General features: G+C 35.5%; 1 non-coding gene across 1 annotated transcript; it reads left to right on the plus strand.

The window, feature by feature from the left end:
• The first annotated feature begins 13,518 nt into the window (after positions 1 to 13,518).
• On the plus strand, positions 13,519 to 13,589 carry Trnag-gcc (transfer RNA glycine (anticodon GCC)). Its single transcript has one exon. It is a non-coding gene; the product is annotated as a tRNA-Gly (tRNA).
• The last annotated feature ends 3,941 nt before the right edge of the window (positions 13,590 to 17,530 follow it).

The following is a 17,530-nucleotide window of genomic DNA, read 5'->3' on the forward strand; positions in this document are numbered from 1 at the left end:
TTTTCTTCATCGATATTTGAAATTTAAGTGTGACTCTGAGTGATGGCGGCATTGGTGGTGTTGGATGGCTTGGGATGCCATACCAAAGAACTTTTAAAGCCACATGCGTTCACGTAGATCTCAGCGGGCGTTCCCGCAACACTTAAGCCAGTCTCTGTCTTCATTTTTGGCGGTTTCACTGACAGGGATGGCTGAGGCCACATAAGCTTTAAAATAAGTCCAGCATTGTTGTGATCACTTTTTATATGTCTGGGCCATCATTTTTTGTGTGTGTGACCTCTTCTCCCCTCCTTTTGATGCCATTGTTTCGTCGTTCGTTTCGATATTTTTCAGCTCAGCTTGAAAAAAAATCCCAAAGAAACCGAAGGTGTGAAGAAAAGTGTTGAAATAATCAAATGATTTTAATCTTTTTCCTCTTCTTTTAACGAGAATTCAGTTTTGCCCCTCTTCTTCTTCATCATCATTTCTGATGTTTCCAATAAAGATGAACACAAAAACGCGAATATTTCAAAACAACAAAAGGAAGGCAAAGGATGGAGCTTCATTCCACCAAGGTACCGAACAACAATTCGTTGCAGAATAATAAAACTGTCAATTGTTGTAGTCTTCTGGCTGGGGTTCGTTAGCTGCTATTTTGTTGTTGTTTTTGGTATGAATTTCAAAATCAGTTTTTTGCCATTTTTATATGGCAAGGTAGGTATTTTTCTTCTCATTTTTTTTATATCGAATTCGTACACAATTCTTCTTTTGATTTGCGATTTTAAAAATCCTAAAATTCAAAGGAAATCCTTTTCAAAGGTATTTTGGTGTCATAAATCTTTTCCTTTCCTTTGACTTCTTTTGAAACGGGCTTAGGCTAAGTCTTTTCTTAAGCGGATTGAAATTCTTAACATTCAGATTATGTGTGAATGATATTAAATTCCTATCAGAATTTCGAGATTTAAAAAATTGCTTATTGTGTTTCAATTCAAGGCCAGGTGATTTGGGGATATTGCAAAACCCCAAACTAAAAACAAGGCACTGAATATTTTTCCGATGCTTTAGACAAGGCGTGGATTTTTTAAAGCAACGGCTCTGATTGGCTTTAACAAGGCGTGGATTTTTTATGGTCCCTCTTTCATCTCAATTGAGGATACTGACCTCCCGCGGTGCCACCTGGGAAGCTATTCTCATCACCAGATGAAATAGTGAGCTAATATGCGCCACGAGTTCACCCATAAGAACTATAGAAAAATGGGTTAAGGCGTCGGGTACTCAAGAAGTACAAAGCCGATATTATTACCTTACAGGAAATGCGATGGAAAGGGACAGGCGTAAGTAAATCAGACGATTACGCCCTGTATTATAGCTGCCATGAAACGAGACATGAATTTGGCTGCGGATGTATGGTTAATAGGAGAATAAAAGACCTCGTCTCCAGATTCACTCCAGTAGATGAGCGAATTGCTATAATCCGTATACAAGCGAAGTTCTTCTACGTCAGTCTCATTTTGGCCCATGCTCCGACCAAAGATAAAGATGAATAGACCAAAGACATATTTTACGAGCGCCTAGAAACAGCATATGACCGTTGCCCTGGCCATGACATTAAAATTCTGCTAGGAGATTTTAATGCAAAAATCGGAAGGGAAAATATCTTTGGCCCCACCGTCGGAAAATTCAGCCTTCATGAAGAAACATAAGACAACGGCATAAGGTTGATTGACTTCGCGGCAGCAAAAAAAATTGTAGGCCAAGGCCACCTGGATCTCTCCTGATCAAGCAACGAGAAATCAAATTGATCATCTTGTGATAGACGGAAGGCCTCACGGAAGGAGCGAATATCGATTCGGACCATTACCTTGTGGCAGTCAAGAAACGTACCCGTCCTAAAACGCTGCAAACACAACAGATAGCAGAAGCCTACTCCGCTCAACTTACCCACCAGCTTGAAGAAAGCACTTCTTGTCCCGATAATAGTATAGGAGCACAATGGCAAAGAATTGCCCACTACCTACAAGCTGCAACAAAAGCAACGCTTGGGTGCCAAAAACCACCACCAAGAAACCCATGGTACGATCAGGAGTGTCGTAATGCTACTGATATGAAAAACGCAACGTATAGGGCAACCCTGCAGACAGTAGCAACACGTAAAGGAGAGAGGATAAACGTGTTTTCAGAAAAAAGAAGAAAGGGCAAGAAAAACGTGAGCGTGAGCAAATCGAGATGTATTAAAAATGAAATCTTTGTTTTGAAATGACCACAAAACAAAAATCAGAGAGGTACTGCTGCTGGTGGTCGGAGTGTTAATACGACGCAACAATGTCCCCAGATTAAATTACCAAAAATGAAAAAAACCTCAGATCGTTTTTTCTTATTCTACTTCTTTTCAAAAAGAACTGTTGCACCATGGAGGAGGGTCGGAACCTAGGGAATCATAGGAACCATAAAAACCGCAACGCTCAGGAGACTTGGAATAACAAACCAAAGTTCATAGATTAAGTTACGACTTCTTCTATGTCGTCGTCATCGACTTCGATGGGGGGACTGACTATCCGCAAACTTCGTCGTAACGATTTAGTTGATTTGTATTTATTTTGTTCATGTTTTTTTTTTTCAATTCAATTCAATTGTTGAAGAGGTGGATGATGTTGTTGCTTCTTGGTGCTGGTGTGACCACAATTCGTCCATTTTTTTTTTATACGCCTATGCCGATGCTATTCTTGTTGTTGTTAGGTTTCATTATGGTTTGTCAATATATAATATGCAGGGAGGAGAAGGAGAATATGGAGCACTCTTCGATGTTGGCTACGATGAAGGGGACTAATAATAGTTGTTGTTTGTTGTTGCTTTCAGTGGTTTGTGGTACTAAACTGGCTGTACTTTGTAATCAAACTTTTTTTATAACTGTCAATTTTGTGATATATTTTATATTTTTTTTCTAAAACGAGATCAAAATAATAACATTTAAAAAATAATCTTTAAACAATCCAAGCCTTGTCTAAGGACTCGACAAAAATATTCTTTAAAAAATCCATGCCTTGTCTAAGGCCTCCTCAAAAATATTCTTTAAAAAATCCACGCCTTGTCTAAGGCCTCGACAAAAATATTCTTTAAAAAATCCACGCCTTGTCTAAGGCCTCCTCAAAAATATTATTTAAAAAATCCACGCCTTGTCTAAGGCCTCGACAAAAATATTCTTTAAAAAATCCACGCCTTGTCTAAGGCCTCGACAAAAATATTCTTTAAAAAATCCACGCCTTGTCTAAGGCCTCCTCAAAAATATTCTTAAAAAATCCACGCCTTGTCTAAGGCCTCCTCAAAAATATTCTTTAAAAAATCCACGCCTTGTCTAAGGCCTCCTCAAAAATATTCTTTAAAAAACCACGCCTTGTCTAGGGCTTGACAAAAATATTCTTTAAAAAATCCACGCCTTGTCTAAGGCCTCGGAAAAAATATTCTTTAAAAAATCCACGCCTTGTCTAAGGCCTCGGAAAAAATATTATTTAAAAAATCCACGCCTTGTCTAAGGCCTCGGAAAAAATATTATTTAAAAAATCCACGCCTTGTCTAAGGCCTCGGAAAAAATATTCTTTAAAAAATCCACGCCTTGTCTAAGGCCTCGGAAAAAATATTATTTAAAAAATCCACGCCTTGTCTAAGGCCTCGGAAAAAATATTCTTTAAAAAATCCACGCCTTGTCTAAGGCCTCGGAAAAAATATTATTTAAAAAATCCACGCCTTGTCTAAGGCCTCGGAAAAAATATTATTTAAAAAATCCACGCCTTGTCTAAGGCCTCGGAAAAAATATTATTTAAAAAATCCACGCCTTGTCTAAGGCCTCGGAAAAAATATTATTTAAAAAATCCACGCCTTGTCTAAGGCCTCGGAAAAAATATTCTTTAAAAAATCCACGCCTTGTCTAAGGTCTCGGAAAAAATATTCTTTAAAAAATCCACGCCTTGTCTAAGGCCTCGGAAAAAATATTATTTAAAAAATCCACGCCTTGTCTAAGGCCTCGGAAAAAATATTATTTAAAAAATCCACGCCTTGTCTAAGGCCTCGGAAAAAATATTATTTAAAAAATCCACGCCTTGTCTAAGGCCTCGACAAAAATATTCTTTAAAAGGCCTCCTCAAAAATATTCTTTAAAAAAAATCCACGCCTTGTTTAAGGCCTCCTCAAAAATATTCTTTAAAAAAAATCCACGCCTTGTTTAAGGCCTCCTCAAAAATATTATTTAAAAAAAATCCACGCCTTGTTTAAGGCCTCCTCAAAAATATTATTTAAAAAAAATCCACGCCTTGTTTAAGGCCTCCTCAAAAATATTCTTTAAAAAAAATCCACGCCTTGTTTAAGGCCTCCTCAAAAATATTCTTTAAAAAATCCACGCCTTGTCTAAGGCCTCCTCAAAAATATTCTTTAAAAAATCCACGCCTTGTCTAAGGCCTCGACAAAAATATTCTTTAAAAAATCCAGGCCTTGTCTAAGGCCTCCTCAAAAATATTCTTTAAAAAAAATCCACGCCTTGTTTAAGGCCTCCTCAAAAATATTCTTTAAAAAATCCACGCCTTGTCTAAGGCCTCCTCAAAAATATTCTTTAAAAAATCCACGCCTTGTCTAAGGCCTCCTCAAAAATATTCTCTAAAAAATCCACGCCTTGTCTAAGGCCTCCTCAAAAATATTCTTTAAAAAAAATCCACGCCTTGTTTAAGGCCTCCTCAAAAATATTCTTTAAAAAATCCACGCCTTGTCGAAGGCCTTGAAAAAATATTCTTTAAAAAATACACGCCTTGTCTAAGGCCTCCTCAAAAATATTCTTTAAAAAATCCACGCCTTGTCTAAGGCCTCCTCAAAAATATTCTTTAAAAAATCCACGCCTTGCCTAAGGCCTTCTCAAAAATATTCTTTAAAAAATCCACGCCTTGTCTAAGGCCTCCTCAAAAATATTCTTTAAAAAATCCACGCCTTGTCTAAGGCCTCCTCAAAAATATTCTTTAAAAGGCCTCCTCAAAAATATTCTTTAAAAAAAAATATTAAGGCCTTTAAAAAATCCACGCCTTTATGGGCATTGAAAAAAATATTCTTTAAAAAATACACGCCTTGTCTTAGGCCTCGACAAAAATATTCTTTAAAAAATCCACGCCTTGTCTAAGGCCTCCTCAGAAATATTCTTTAAAATATCCACGCCTTGTCTACTACTTGAAAAAATATTCTTTAAAATATCCACGCCTTGTCTACTACTTGAAAAAATATTCTTTAAAATATCCACGCCTTGTCTAAGGCCTCGGAAAAATATTCTTTAAAAAATCCACGCCTTGTCTAAGGCCTCGACAAAAATATTCTTTAAAAAATCCACGCCTTGTCTAAGGCCTTGAAAAAATATTCTTTAAAATATCCACGCCTTGTCTAAGGCCTTGAAAAAATATTCTTTAAAAAAATAACACGGCTTGTCTAAGGCCTCCTCAAAAATATTCTTCAAAAAATCCACGCCTTGTATGAGACCTTAAAAAATATTCTTTAAAAAAATAACACGGCTTGTCTAAGGCATCGGAAAATATTCTATAAAAAATCCTCGGCTTGTCTTAGGCATCGGAAAAATATTCTTTAAAAAAATCCTCGGCTTGTCTAAGGCATCGGAAAAATATTATTTAAGGCCTCGGAAAAATATTCTTTTAAACATCCACGCCTTGTCTAAGGCCTTGCAAAAATATTCTTTAAAAAATCCACGCCTTGTCTAAGGCCTTGCAAAAATATTCTTAAAAAAATCCACGCCTTGTTTAAGGCCTCGGAAAAATATTCTTTAAAAAATCCACGCCTTGTCTAAGGCATCGGAAAAATATTCTTTAAAAAATCCGAGCCTTGTCTAAGGCCTTGCAAAAATATTATTTAAAAAATCGACGCCTTGTCTAAGGCCTCGAAAAAAAATTCTTTAGAAAATCCAAATCTGTAAGGCTTATTTAGGGCTTGAAAAAATATTCTTTAAAAAATCCACGTTTATTGTTTTTTGTGAGCTGCGGCTCTTCCTACTGTGTCTCATTATAATTTTTAACACTTTGTGTAAAAGGTGTCGCCCAAAACATGATAATTAATGATATTTAATTTCCAATTCGAAGAATTTTTCAATATAAAATTAAACATCTGCTGTGCGTATTTATGGGGAAATTTAAATTTAGTTCATTATCTGATCCCCTCCACCCGTTTACATTCAGGGTCAGACCCGGTTACTTCATCTTTGTTTTCTCTGTGTTTTTTTTATTGGAAATCCAACAGAAAATTATCTTCCAGCCTGGCTGCCTGCCCCAGTGGAACAGTTGTAATTTTCTGGTGGTTGTCCTAAAACTGTCAGACCATAAAATAATTATTTAATGTCAGCTACGGTTAAAATTTCCGATAAAAATGCCAAATTTATGTAAAACGTGAACATAAAAATTGATTTTATTACACCATATTTTCAGATAAGCTTCGATCGCTGGCTGGCTGGTTGGATGGTTGGCAGTGAGCAAATGAATGCTGTGGAGAAGGAGGAACCAGAGAAAGAGGGGAAAACAGGACAATTGAAAAAGAAAAAATATAAATTTCAAGTCGTAACCCCATGCAAAGCCACTGTTAAGATCAATGAAAATAAAAAATAGACTATGTTCGACATGGACGACCGAGTGGTAATGACAAAATTATTTATGGAATATATAGTCCAAAATTCCTTAGGGATTTTTCTGAAAAAAAAAATTGATTCATTCCAACTTCCAAAAAAAAAAAAAAAAAGAAATCAAAGAAGCCCAAGAAAAAACAGAATCTTATCAAATCCCGACAATTATCACCAGCCAAGCAACCACCAGCCGACAGACGACATTAGCAAGCTGATATGATTCCGTTTTTTTTTTCTTCTCTTAAAAAAACAACTACAACAACATCACAATGCGTGTTGCTTTTTTTTGGTAACATTGCTGTGGCACCCTGAAGTCGTCGCCGCCTGTCTACCGGGTGACAAAATGACATTTTGATAAGACTCAAAATACTGTTGGGATCGATACACCACACCATGACCATGGTGTTGACTTGTGGTGTTTGACGTTGTGTCTGCCAGCATGCAACGACAACTGACCTCCGTTGTCGTTAAAAAAATGCGGAACGACACCACGAGTTAACAGTGAAAGTGATCATCATCATCATCGATCGAACACTATCTCCCTCTTCTTTTGTTGTTAAACCGAATTCGGTTCTATGGAGGTTTTTTGTGGCTTCTGGAAACAGGCTGGAAAAAAAGTATCAAATTTCACTTCAACCACATACTTCACACTACAGGACCTAAATTGGAGAACATTTTGAAATAAAAGTTTTAATAAATTTATTAAAAAATATTTGTTGATAGTGTCTTAACACAAAAAAATATTTTCCGAGGGGTAGGTAAAACGCCGATTTTGTAAAGAATATTTTTTCAACTAACCACAATTTTTTATGGACCTATAGAAAATGTGGTTTTTTTAAAGAATATTTTTCAGAGCCCTTCGACAAGGCGTGGATTTTTTAAAGAATATTTCTCAGAGCCCTTCGACAAGGCGTGGATTTTTTAAAGAATATTTTTCAGAGCCCTTCGACAAGGCGTGGATTTTTTACAGAATGTTTTTCAGAGCCCTTTCCGAGGCCTATATAAGGCGTGGATTTTTTTAAAGAATATTTTTCCGAGCCCTATATAAGTCGTGGATTTTTTTAAAGAATATTTTTCAGAGCCCTATATAAGTCGTGGATTTTTTTAAAGAATATTTTTCAGAGCCCTATATAAGTCGTGGATTTTTTTAAAGAATATTTTTCAGAGCCCTTCGACAAGGCGTGGATTTTTTACAGAATGTTTTGCAGAGCCCTTTCCGAGGCCTATATAAGGCGTGGATTCTTTTAAAGAATATTTTTCCTAGGCCTATATAAGGCGTGGATTTTTTTTAAAGAATATTTTTCCGAGCCCTATATAAGTCGTGGATTTTTTAAAGAATATTTTTTCCGAGGCCTATCTAAGGCGTGAATTTTTCAAGGCCTATCTAAGGCGTGGATTTTTTTTAAGAATATTTTTCCGAGGCCTATCTAAGGCGTGAATTTTTCAAGGCCTATCTAAGGCGTGGATTTTCTTTAAGAATATTTTTCCGAGGGTATCTAAGGCGTGAATTTTTCAAGGCCTATCTAAGGCGTGGATTTTTTTAAAGAATATTTTTCCGGGGCCTATATAAGGCGTGGATTTTTTAAAGAATATTTTTTCCGAGGCCTATATGAGGCGTGGATTTTTTAAAAGAATATTTCTCCGAGGCCTATAGAAGGCGTGAATTTTTTTAAAGAATATTTTTCCGAGGCCTATATAAGGCGTGGATTTTTTTAAAGAATATTTTTCCGAGGTCTGTATAAGGCGTGGATTTTTTAAAGAATATTTTTCCGAGGCCTGTATAAGGCGAAGATTTTTAAAGAATATTTTTCCGAGGCCTGTATAAGGCGTGGATTTTTAAAGAATATTTTTCCGAGGCCTGTATAAGGCGTGGATTTTTTAAAGAATATTTTTCCGAGGCCTGTATAAGGCGTGGATTTTTAAAGAATATTTTTCCGAGGCCTGTATAAGGCGTGGATTTTTAAAGAATATTTTTCCGAGGCCTGTATAAGGCTTGGATTTTTTTAAAGAATATTTTTCCAAGGCCTATATAAGGCGTGGGTTTTTTTAAAGAATATTTTTCAGAGCCCTTCGACAAGGCGTGGATTTTTTTAAAGAATATTTTTCCGAGGCCTATAAGGCGTGGATTTTTTTAAAGAATATTTTTCCGAGGCCTATAAGGCGTGGATTTTTTTAAAGAATATTTTTCCGAGGCCTAAAAGGCGTGGATTTTTTTAAAGAATATTTTTCCGAGGCCTAAAAGGCGTGGATGTTTTTAAAGAATATTTTTCAGAGCCCTTCGATAAGGCGTGGATTTTTTTAAAGAATATTTTTCCGAGGCCTATAAGGCGTGGATTTTAAAGAATATTTTTTGAGGTCTTAGACATGGCGTGGATTTTAAAAGAATATTTTTCAGAGCCCTTCTGTTTGTCTATGTTTCCAAATCTATGACACGATTCTTCACCCTCTCCGTCAGCAAAATCCACAATTTGGCATAGTGTATCGTTTTAAAAATTCGTTTTTTCACTTATTTAGTGTTGGTTATAAATGACCATCGTCCATTTGTTGCGTCTGCCTTTATGGGGTGACAGACAAGACGCATTGCATCTGACTTGTGGAACATACGCATATGGCCATCCACATTTAAAAGAGTAGATGGCGGCAAAAAACTTTTGATGTTGACCTGTTACAATTTGGCTTATTTATGATCACGACAGATGTGTGGATATACGAATGGATGCACTAAATTATAGAAGAGGGAACATCAGAAGAACACAACTTTACATCAAGGAGAAGAACGAATATGAGGTTTGTGTGAACCCAATGAAACAAGTCAGAGAAAGATCTTGAAATAAACCAAAACTTTTTGCCTGAACTTCGTAAATACATACGCTAGATATTGAAGATTGAAGTTCGGCCACATTTTCCTACCTATGGAAGAATTAAAGCATATATTCCGTCTATAGAAGTTCCTTAAAAATGTTTAAAGGGAAAACACCTTGTATTTGCCTTGGTCCTACTTTAGGGCTTAAAAATATTTTGTGGGAGGGACATTTTTCAGGAGTTTAAAAAATATATTTCCCCTTATTAAATGTGCATGAATTTCAAAAAAATATTTTTGAAGGATGAATATCGGCGCGGATTCTTGAAGACATTAAGCGTATTTTTTTAATATATATATATATATATTTGTGTTTGCTTTTGTATATACATCTTTTAATCCTCTTAACGAAATAAAAATTAAAATTTTATGAAGATTCGGAAATGAATCTCCTTTTATTGGCGATGCATTGCAATTTGTAGTCAGATTGAACTTATAATAAAAATTAACGTTTCCTAAAATTTTATGACGATTATCGGGTTTTTTATTGGTGACTGCAATAAGAAGATTGAAAAAAATGGAAAAGTGAATCACTCCCCAAATAAAAAGAAAACTGTAATGAGGGTTTAGTTATTTAAAGCGTAATAGGGTGGATTAGAAAGAGTCAGAAAAAGAAAAAAAACAAATGTATTTAACCTTATGGGGAATATAATCATAAAAATTGGGAAAATATGCATTTGGGCAGAGCATTTTTGTAGCAAAATGTGTTTTATTGATATCTGCGATTTTATGAAAGGAAAGGCGAAACCTGGACCAATGTTCAAATTTGTAAAAAAGTGGGTTTCACACACTACATTTCTGAAAACACAGCAAACTCCCTACGTAGCAAAAAATAAATTATATTGAATTTTTATTGCAGGTAGTTTTCCTATACACAGAAAATCTCATAGTATCTTGAAATCAAAACCAGGCCGATGCTATGAGAATATACACACTTTCAAATGGAACCAGTAAGAAAATAAGGAAAGTCCAGCTGGGCCGACTATATGATACGCTTCACCACATTTGTATATTCTACATATGTGTCCTAACAATTTCATGAAAATGTATATGTGAACCCGTTGAAAGGGGTTCAGAGTAAGAGCATACATCATAGAATTAATTCTGTACGGTATGCCAAATTTCGTGTAAATGGAAAGATATATAGGGACTTTGGTGCACCATTTACTTTTAATCGGACGAAAAAAATATATATGGGAGCTATATCTAAATCTGAACCGATTTTTCCACGAAACAAATGGACAAACAGACCTACGGACATGCATATATCGACATAAATCTAAAACATTATTCTATGCATATTCACAAAAGGAACCATTGGTCTATCTCGTTTCCTGTTACAAACATATGCACAACGACATAATACCCTGTACCAAAGCTTGGTAAAGGGTATAAAAGCTACCACCATTCATTGTTCGAATGTGTTTTGTTTTGGTATAGTCCTCTGTCTCTCTCTCTCTCTCTCTCCTCACTTGGTGTATGTTTTTCTACTGTTTCTCTTGTTTACAAACGTCAGTCTCTCCACTCACTCGTTTGTGTCTAGTTTTTCATTCCATTGTTACCGACCTTTGCATTGATTTTATAAAATTCGCATATGTATTTTCCAAATTATTTCGATATAAATGCAAGAAACATAGAATCAAAATAGAAAAGTCAAAACGACAAACAGTTTCTGTTCCATAGGTACACCCGCCACTTTCGGGGTGTTTTTTTGCCTTCTCTCTCTCTCTCTCTCTGACATGAAAACAGTATTTAAAATTTTATGAATTCCATTCATAAAATGCAGAAATTCGGACATTGGCAACACTTTCTAGGCACTATTTATATAACACACGTTCATATTTGTTTTTTCTATGTAGGCTACATATAAAGGTTCCTCCATGTTTCGGATATTTTGATGGTCATATACGCAACTTTCAACCGAAGTGATTGTAATTAAGCATGCCGGGTTTTTTATTGGGTATACAACATATTCCTAACCATTTCGTATGCTGAAAGTAGATCGTCCAATACCCGGGTCTGTAATTTAATATTTCACAGTGGATAACAAAAAAAACTCCGTTTTGACAGATACTGCACAACGGCATAGCACTCATATTTATATGCCGGTCGATTTTAGGTATTTGCATATTTTTCCGAGGCTTTTGACATGGCACGGATTTTTTTAAGAATATTTTTCCGAGGCCTTAGACCAGGCGTGGATTTTTTAAACAATATTTTTTCAATGCCTTAGACAAGGCGTGGATTTTTTACAGAATATTTTTTTAAGGCCTTAGACAAGGCGTGGATTTTTTAAAGAATATTTTTTCAAGGCCTTAGACAAGGCGTGGATTTTTTAAAGAATATTTTTTCAAGGCCTTAGACAAGGCGTGGATTTTTTACAGAATATTTTTGAAGGCCAACTGAGACCAGCTGAGGCGTGGATTTTTTACAGAATATTTTCGAGGAGGCCTTAGACAAGGCGTGGATTTTTTAAAGAATATTTTTTCAAGGCCTTAGGCAAGGCGTGGATTTTTTATATAATATTTTTTCAAGCCCTTAGGCAAGGCGTTGATTTTTTAACGAATATTTTTTTTAAATGCTTTATGCAAGGCGGGGATTTTTTAAAGAATATTTTTTCAAGCCCTTAGGCAAGGCGTTGATTTTTTAAAGAATATTTTTTCAAGCCCTTAGGCAAGGCGTTGATTTCTTAAAGAATATTTTTAAATGCTTTATGCAAGGCGGGGATTTTTTAAAGAATATTTTTTCAAGGCGTTGATTTTTTAAATATTTTTTCAAGGCCTTAGACAAGGCGTGGATTTTTTAAAGAATATTTTTGAGAAGGCCTTAGGCAAGGCGTGGATTTTTTAAAGAATATTTTTTCAAGGCCTTAGACAAGGCGTGGATTTTTTAACGAATATTTTTTCAAGGCCTTAGACAAGACGTGGATTTTTTAAAGAATATTTTTTTTAAATGCTTTATGCAAGGCGGGGATTTTTTAAAGAATATTTTTTCAAGCCCTTAGGCAAGGCGTTGATTTTTTAAAGAATATTTTTAAATGCTTTATGCAAGGCGGGGATTTTTTAAAGAATATTTTTTCAAGGCCTTAGACAAGGCGTGGATTTTTTAAAGAATATTTTTTCAAGGCCTTAGACCAGGCGTGGATTTTTTAAAGAATATTTTTTTAAGGCCTTATCAAGGCGTTTACTTTTTAAAGAATATTTTTTCAAGGCCTTAGACAAGGCGTGGATTTTTTAAAGAATATTTTTTCAAGGCCTTAGATAAAGAGTGGATTTTTAAAAGAATATTTTTGCAAGGCCTTAGAGAAAAATATTGTAATTTTCCTTCATGCAACATTATCTTAATAAAACACGAACGCAAATTAATAAAAACATTCCGCAAAAAATACTTCCATAAAAATTATTCTAAACAAAATTGCCTGTCCGTTTTGTCTCCACCCATTTTTGCGTCTCGCAAAAATAATGAAAATTAATCAATTTTTCTAATCATAAAAAAGTGAGTTATTGTTGCTGGTGTTGTGAGTGAGTTTGGCTCGTGTGTAAATTCTTATCAGCGAGTTGCAACAGCAGCCAACAACAGTCATTTCAATTCATTGCAAGTTTTGAAGGGAGTAGTCGTTTCATTAAAAAAAAAATACGATGAAAATAAACAAAGACAACAACACCAAGAGCAGCAGCCGCTACAAACTATTGACAAATTTATTAACGCAGATAATGGCATGGCAGAAAAATTCATTCATACAAATTTGTTTAGTTTCAACACACGAAGAGTACCAGAACCATAATACAGACAGACTATGAGACTCCAATGGCAGCAGAACGTATCTCACCACCACCACCACCCCATAGTCACGACTAGAGATTTAGTGAAGCATGAAAATCACCATAGCCCCCACTGAACGTCATCAACTCACCAGCCCAACCCAAACCCATCCGAACGACATCAAGGCGAACTCATAGATAGCAGCACCCATTGGTTGTATCCGGTTTGCTGACTTCGTATAGCTGCTTAGTATGGGAGATTTGCATAAGCATCGGTGGTTCAGTGGTAGAATGCTCGCCTGCCACGCGGGCGGCCCGGGTTCGATTCCCGGCCGATGCAATTTAATTTTTATTTTTTTTTTTATTTTCGGTTTAATTATTATTTTTTCAATTAAAATTGGTTTAATAAATATTTTCTGTTATTATAAAAATTTATTTTAATATTTATAATCAAAATATAGACAGGTCATTTGATTTTATGTTGAAATTGTTGGCTAACATGTAATAAGGAGGGAATTTGTTAACAGTAGGGGTAAATAAAAGAGCACATTTTTAAAGAATATTTTTTTCAAGGCCTTAGAAAAGGCGTGGATTTTTAAAGATCTTTTTCAAGGCCTTGTCTAAGGCGTGGATTTTTTAAAGAATATTTTTGAGGAGGCCTTAGACAAGACGTGGATTTTTTAAAGAAAATTTTTTGAGGAGGCCTTAGGCAAGGCGTGGATTTTTTAAGACTAGAATATTTTTTCAAGACCTAGGCAAGGCGTGGATTTTTTAAGACTAGAATATTTTTTCAAGACCTAGGCAAGGCGTGGATTTTTTAAAGAATATTTTTTGAGGAGGCCTTAGGCAAGGCGTGGATTTTTTAAAGAATATTTTTTGAGGAGGCCTTAGGCAAGGCGTGGATTTTTTAAAGAATATTTTTTGAGGAGTCCTTAGACAAGGCGTGGATTTTTTTAAGAATATTTTTTGAGGAGGCCTTAGACAAGGCGTGGATTTTTTAAAGAATATTTTTGAGAAGGCCTTAGGCAAGGCGTGGATTTTTTAAAGAATATTTTTTGAGGAGGCCTTAGGCAAGGCGTGGATTTTTTAAAGAATATTTTTTGAGGAGGCCTTAGGCAAGGCGTGGATTTTTTAAAGAATATTTTTGAGAAGGCCTTAGGCAAGGCGTGGATTTTTTAAAGAATATTTTTGAGAAGTCCTTAGGCAAGGCGTGGATTTTTTTAAGAATATTTTTTGAGGAGGCCTTAGGCAAGGCGTGGATTTTTTAAAGAATATTTTTTGAGGAGGCCTTAGGCAAGGCGTGGATTTTTTAAAGAATATTTTTTGAGGAGGCCTTAGGCAAGGCGTGGATTTTTTAAAGAATATTTTTTGAGGAGTCCTTAGACAAGGCGTGGATTTTTTTAAGAATATTTTTTGAGGAGGCCTTAGACAAGGCGTGGATTTTTTAAAGAATATTTTTGAGAAGGCCTTAGGCAAGGCGTGGATTTTTTAAAGAATATTTTTTGAGGAGGCCTTAGGCAAGGCGTGGATTTTTTAAAGAATATTTTTTGAGGAGGCCTTAGGCAAGGCGTGGATTTTTTAAAGAATATTTTTGAGAAGGCCTTAGGCAAGGCGTGGATTTTTTAAAGAATATTTTTGAGAAGTCCTTAGGCAAGGCGTGGATTTTTTTAAGAATATTTTTTGAGGAGGCCTTAGACAAGGCGTGAATTTTTTAAAGAATATTTTTTGAGGAGGCCTTAGGCAAGGCGTGGATTTTTTAAAGAATATTTTTGAGAAGGCCTTAGGCAAGGCGTGGATTTTTTAAAGAATATTTTTGAGAAGTCCTTAGGCAAGGCGTGGATTTTTTAAAGAATATTTTTGATGAGACCTTAGACAAGGCGTGGATTTTTTAAAGAATATTTTTGAGGAGGACTACTTAGACAAGGCGTGGATTTTTTAAAGAATATTTTTCTCGAGGCCTTAGGCAAGGCGTGGATTTTTTAAAGAATATTTTTGAGGAGGCCTTAGGCAAGGCGTGGATTTTTTAAAGAATATTTTTTAAGGAGGCCTTAGGCAAGGCGTGGATTTTTTAAAGAATATTTTTTGAGGAGGCCTTAGGCAAGGCGTGGATTTTTTAAAGAATATTTTTTGAGGAGGCCTTAGGCAAGGCGTGGATTTTTTAAAGAATATTTTTGAGAAGACCGTCGCCATAAGGCGTGGATTTTTTAAAGAATATTTTTGAGAAGTCCTTAGGCAAGGCGTGGATTTTTTTAAAGAATATTTTTGAGAAGGCCTTAGGCAAGGCGTGGATTTTTTTAAAGAATATTTTTGAGAAGGCCTTAGGCAAGGCGTGGATTTTTTAAAGAATATTTTTGAGAAGGCCTTAGGCAAGGCGTGGATTTTTTAAAGAATATTTTTGAGAAGGCCTTAGGCAAGGCGTGGATTTTTTAAAGAATATTTTTTCATGGACCTAAACAAGGCGTGGATTTTTTAAAGAATATTTTTTCATGGACCTAAACAAGGCGTGGATTTTTTAAAGAATATTTTTTCATGGACCTAAACAAGGCGTGGATTTTTTAAAGAATATTTTTTCATGGACCTAAACAAGGCGTGGATTTTTTAAAGAATATTTTTTCATGGACCTAAACAAGGCGTGCATTTTTTAAAGAATATTTTTGAGAAGGCCTTAGGCAAGGCGTGGATTTTTTAAAGAATATTTTTGAGAAGGCCTTAGGCAAGGCGTGGATTTTTTAAAAAATATTTTTGAGAAGGCCTTAGGCAAGGCGTGGATTTTTTAAAGAATATTTTTGAGAAGGCCTTAGGCAAGGCGTGGATTTTTTAAAAAATATTTTTGAGAAGGCCTTAGGCAAGGCGTGGATTTTTTAAAGAATATTTTTGAGAAGGCCTTAGGCAAGGCGTGGATTTTTTAAAGAATATTTTTGAGGAGACCTTAGGCAAGGCGTGGATTTTTTAAAGAATATTTTTGAGGAGACCTAAGGCAAGGCGTGGATTTTTTAAAGAATATTTTTGAGGAGACCTAAGGCAAGGCGTGGATTTTTTAAAGAATATTTTTGAGGAGACCTTAGGCAAGGCGTGGATTTTTTAAAGAATATTTTTAAGGAGACCTTAGGCAAGGCGTGGATTTTTTAAAGAATATTTTTGAGGAGACCTTAGGCAAGGCGTGGATTTTTTAAAGAATATTTTTGAGGAGACCTTAGGCAAGGCGTGGATTTTTTAAAGAATATTTTTCTGATGCTCTTATTTGTACCGCAACTGTCATATCGTAATTCATAATTTTAGCCCCGAATGTTAGTTTATTTTTAATATATGTAGACCAGACACCAGCAGCAGCACAACACCGAACCACCACATCGTGGACCGAATAAAAGATAACGTTTAAAATGAAATGTGGCCACAAATTAGTCTTCATTATGTCAATAAATCATTGTTTGAAGTCAACAGCAGCAACAGCAACACTAGCTACAACATTGCAACAACGGCTAGAAAAACAAAATCGACGGAACGGGACGGACAGACATCAACAATTTAATAGAGTTAAAACAAGATCTTTGGGGAGGAACATTCATGCGTGAGCTATTAATAACACCATCGTCGTTGTCGAGTTTATTATGGAAATTTTGCAATTGCAATGAAAGGGTTGGTATGGGAAGTCGGGGGGAAAATATTTTTAAAAAATCCGCGACTATAATAGCAACTCGAAAATGTATATATATTTGTTTAAAGTCCAAGCCTTTGGTAGCTGCTCAAAAAATATTTTTAAAAAAATCCGCGCCCATGAAAGCTACACGAAAAAAATATTTCTCCCCAAATGTCCATACCCCTCCTCATCGTCCAGCACATGTGAAAGAAATTATTTATGTCCGAACCGAATGGCCATATTCATTGCACCGTTCAAATATTTTAATTTTTATTTTTTCTAGCAAAGAAAGTAATAGAGACCGCGCTTCGCGATCCATGAAAGCGTTATAACGATCAATTTGTTATGAAGGCAAAGCAATTTGCCAATCTTTGCCGTATTTTTTTTTTTTTTTTAAATAGAAAGGCAATTATTGTGTCTGCTGCCGATCCGATCTGGCAGAGAGGGAAGATGTCAAACGTGTTGTGTTAATAGAGAATTACGAGGATGATCAATGGGGTGTCGCCTGCCAGACAGACAGACAGCCAGCCAATGATGATATTGTTTAATATAGATTTAACCTATTTGGGAGAAAAGAAAGCTAAAGAAACCGAACAAGGGCCTGAATGCAGAATAAATTACAATAAGACGGAAGTGGAAAACGG

Source organism: Musca vetustissima, unplaced genomic scaffold (genome assembly GCF_032173495.1).
Source record: "Musca vetustissima isolate MV318-11 ecotype Yass unplaced genomic scaffold, APGP_CSIRO_Mvet_v1 utg97763, whole genome shotgun sequence".
In the NCBI taxonomy this organism is placed as follows: Eukaryota; Metazoa; Arthropoda; class Insecta; order Diptera; family Muscidae; genus Musca; species Musca vetustissima.